The 4,864-nt window shown below is 36.6% G+C and overlaps 1 pseudogene; it reads left to right on the top strand.

Moving 5' to 3' along the window:
• Positions 1-607: 607 nt before the first annotated feature.
• LOC143658068 (large ribosomal subunit protein eL31 pseudogene) lies at positions 608-965 on the top strand (annotated as a pseudogene).
• Positions 966-4,864: the final 3,899 nt, after the last annotated feature.

Here is a 4,864-nt window from a genome sequence, read left to right on the forward strand (position 1 = left end):
TTAAATAATTAAATGAAAAATATGATTCTAATGACTGAACAGTTATGGAATATCAGCAGAGAAATGAGAGCTATCATAAAAAGAGCCTGATAGTAATTCTAGAAATAAAAACTAAAATTAAAAAAAAAATCACTGGATGGACATCATAACAGATGGGAGATGGCCAAAGAAAAGTCCATGAACTTGAAGAGAGATCAATAGAAATTACCCAATCTGAGAAATAGAAAGACAAGTTGCAGAGAATGTGGAACAATGTCAAATGATATAATACGTTTATTTAGAGTTCCACAAGAAGAAGAGACTAAAACAAAATGAAATAATGGCTAGCTTGCAGTCAACCAAGATGGTGGCAGGATCCCATTCCCACCGACTCTTTGAACAATTAGCCAAAACTGGCAGGGCCATCTTCCTCAGAACCCTAGGTAACTGGATGAGTGCTGAATTAAGAAAATGCAGCTTGGGGCAGGCCACGGTGGCTCAGCAGGCAAGAATGCTCGCCTGCCATGCCAGAGGACCCGGGTTCGATCCCCGGTGCCTGCCCATGTAAAAAAAAAAAAAAAAGAAAATGCAGCTTTAAAATGAACTTTTCTAACCCAGTCCAGGGAGAATGACTCCCACAAAGAAGCATGATGAGAAGAAAGGCCATTCTTCCCTCAACAAGGTGGTGACCAGGGAGTACATCATCAGCATTCACAAATGCATCCATGGAGTGGGGCCACGAGAAACGTGCCTCCTGGGCATTCAGAGAGATCCAGAAATTTGGAATGAGGGAGGTGGAAATGCCAGATGTGCGCATGGATATCAGGGTCAACAAAGCTATCTGGACCAAAGGAATAAGGGATGTTCGGTACCATATCCGTGTACAATTGGCCAGAAAACGTAATGAGGATGAAGATTCTACAAAACAAGATCTAAGCAGTGTACCTGTTACCACTTTCACAAACCTATGGATAGTCAATATATGAAACTAAGAACTGACCATCAAATAAAATTATAAAATAAAAACAATAGCAGAAAATGGTAGGAGAAATTCATGGTGTGCTTGCTGGCCCCTTCCCCACCCATCCCCAGTGTGGTGTGGATCCAACCTGCGCTCCTATTGTGGGTCCCTGTCCTTGTTCTGAAGGGAACAGAGTAACCCCTATATGCACACAGGGGTGACTGTCAGCACCAATCTGCTGAGTGGCAGCCTCTCCGCTGACCCGGGAACCCCTTCTCCAGTTCACCCTCCCAGAACTTGCCATGCAGGCAGAAGTAGCTTGCTGAGAGTTGAAGCAGTGTAAGAAACAACTATGTCAAAGTGGCCTGGGCAAAGGGTTACCTGCCACATATAATAGAGTACCTGGAGTGGGGGTAGGGAGGGCATATTTCATAGGGAATAGAGGGACATTCTGATTCTCATAAATTGGGGAAATTCATATGACCAGGATTACAGGCCAAGGACAATTCACAGGCTCAGAAAAGACCTGAGAGGAACCTGCACTTCTGCCTCAAGCTGATCTTCTGGATAGGGGAGCTAAACTCTTTAGGAGAGTACCAGCCAACACAGAGCCAATTTGCAAAGTCTGTGAAGGTGTTTCTTGCTTTGGTTTGATTGTTTTTGTAAGTTCCTGCACTCAAGGAAATGTCTGTTGTATCACTGGCAGGAAATAAGTTTAAGGAACTAAATCCCAAAATTTATACAGTAAAATATTAAAGTGTATAGTGTGCAACAAAACGTTATAAGACAAGCATAGAAATAGGAAATTATGGACCACTGAAGGTACAAGCTAAAAAGCCAGAAACTATTAACAAAGAAAACCAGACTTTGGACAGGCTGGACAAAGACTTTTTTAAAAAAAATGTCTTCAATATACTCAAGGAAATAATGGGATAAGGAACTCTGACAAAGATAAACATGTAGATAATTACAAATGACAGAACTAGTGTATTGTATTTTTTGCATGTGACTCCACTTTTTACTTCTTACAATTTCTAAAATTCAAATGCATACAAACTAATGATAAAAATCTATGGTTTGAGACATACGTAGTAAGATATATTTTGTCACGGCTACAACTAAGAAGTGTAGGATGGAGGGATGGTGGAACAGTGTTTGTTCATATATTTGAAGTTAAGTTGGTATCAAATAAAATGTGATTGTTATAGACTAGGATGTGACATTGAAGCCCCATGATAAGCACAAAAATTATATCTGAAAAATGTAAATTAAAAAAATAAGCAGGGACTCAAAATGGTACGCCTCAAAAAATCAAATAAACATGAAAATAGGCATTAATGGAAGAATCGAGAGACATAAAAGGTATAAGACACAGAAAGACTAAATAGCAGAAAGGCAGAAGAAAGTCTTGCATTATCAGTCGTTACCTTAAGTATAAATGAATTAAATGCTCAATCAAAAGGCAGAGATTGACAGAATGGATAAAGAGCATGACCTAACCATATGCTGCTTACAACAGACTCACTTTCAATTCAAATACACAGGTGAGCTGAAAAATATACCATGAAAATTTAAACAGAAGAACTGGGGTAGCTTCACTAATATCAGATAAACTTTAAGTAATTTGTTACAAGGGACAAAGAAGGTCACTATATACTGATAAAGGAGTCAAGCGAACTAGAAGACATAACAATTATACGTATATATGCAACAAATGGCAGAGCCCCAAAATATACGAAGCAAATATTGACAGATTTGAAGGGAGAAATAGTTGGTTCTACATTAATAGTAGAAGACTCTGATGCACCACTTTCAATAATGGATAGAACAATCTAGAGAGAACATCAATAAGGAAATATAACATTTGAATGTCACTATAAAGCAACCAGACCCAAAACACATATATAGAACGCTTCTCTCAACAGCAGCAGAATACACCTTCTCCTCAGGTGCACGTGGGTCATTCTCTAGGATAGACTACATCAGGTCACAAAACAAGTCTCTATAAATGTGAAAATTTTGGAATTATACAATATATAATCTTCTCCGACTGCAATGGAATTTAGCTAGAAATCAATAACAAAGGGAAAACTGGAAAATGCACAAATATAAAGAAATTAAACAGCACACTATTAAACAACCAATGGGTCAAAGAAGAAATAACACAGGAAATTAGAAAATACCTTGAGGCAAATGAAAAATAAAAAACACAATATACCAAAACTTACGGGGTGCAGTAAAGGCACTGCTAATATGGAAGTAGAAAGACTTCAAATCAGAAACCTATCCTCAAGACAGCAGGGTCTAGAAAAAGAGCAAACTAAAGCCAAAGCAAGCAGGGGGAAGGAAATAACAAAGATTAGAGAGGAGATAAAAATGAAGTAGAGAATAAAAAGACAATAGAGGGAATTAATGAAACCCAAAGCCAGTTCTTTAAAAAGATCAATAAAATAGACAAGCCTTTAGTTAGACTGACAAAAAAGAGACAGAGGATGCAAATAACTAAAATAAAATATGGCAGGGAAGACATTCCTACCTAAAGCACAGGAATAAAAAGCATTATAAGAGGATACTATGTACAACTGCTTTCCAACAATTAGGTAACTTAGATAAGATGGACAAATTTCTAGACACACACAAACTACCTAAACTGAGTTAAGTAGAAGTAGAAGATTGAATCAGTAACCCAAAACTTCTCAACAAAGAAAAATACAGGACCAAGTGGCTTCACTGAGAAATTTTACCAAACAATCCAAGAAGAATTAACACCATTCCTGTTGAAATGCTTCCAAAAAAATTGAAGAGGAGAAAATACTTCCTAAATCATTCTATGAGATCAATATCATCTTCATACCAAAGCCAGATGAAGATATCTCAAGAAAAGAAAATTGCAGATCAATATCCCTAATGAATATAGATGCAAAAATCCTCAAGAAAAGTGAACCCCAGATCATATTAAAAGAATTATACACCATTTCAAGTGGGATTTATCCCAGTTATTCAAGGTTGTTCAACATAAGAAAATCAATTAATATAAGACACCACATTAATAAAATGAAGGAAAATCACATATGATCATCTCAACGGATACAAAAAATGCATTTAACAAAATTCAGCCCCCCTTCTTGATAAAAACACTTAGAAAACTAGGATTAAAAGGATACTAAGGTCAACAAACTGTGGTATATACATACAATGGAATATTATGCAGCTGTAAGACAGAATAAAGTTATGATGTATGTAACAACATGGATGGACCTTAAGGACATTATGCTGAGTGAGATAAGCCAGAAACAAAAGGACAAATACTGTATGGTCTCACTGATATGAACTGACATTAGTAAATAAACTTGGAGAATTTTATTGGTAACAGAGACCATCAGGAGATAGAAACAGGGTAAGATATTGGGTAATTGGAGCTGAAGGGATACAGATTGTGCAACAGGACTGATTATAAAAACTCAGAAATGGAGAGCACAATACTACCTAACTGTAATACAGTTATGTTAAAACAGTGAATGAAACTGAATATGGTAATGATAGAGGGAGGGGGGCTGGGGGCACAAATGAAATCAGAAAGAAAGATAGATGATAAAGATTGAGATGATATAATCTAGGAATGCCTAGAGTGTATAATGATAGTTACTAAATGTACAAATTAAAAAAATGTTTTTGCGTGAGGAAGAACAAAGGAATGTCATTACTGCAAGGTGTTGAAAATAGATAGTAATTAATATTTTAAAATTTTAACTATGTGTGAAATTAAAGCAAAATGTTTTTGTAGAAAATTTATATTTTGACTAGTGCATTTCCTAGGATAACTTATGTGGACAGCGTAATCGAACACCATAAGTACATGGAACCTTGAGTAGGGCATGAGATTTTGTTGGTTTGTCCAGAGTAATGCCCCAATAAATCCCAGAG

The sequence above is a fragment of the Tamandua tetradactyla genome, chromosome 15, assembly GCF_023851605.1.
Source record: "Tamandua tetradactyla isolate mTamTet1 chromosome 15, mTamTet1.pri, whole genome shotgun sequence".
Classification (NCBI taxonomy): Eukaryota; Metazoa; Chordata; class Mammalia; order Pilosa; family Myrmecophagidae; genus Tamandua; species Tamandua tetradactyla.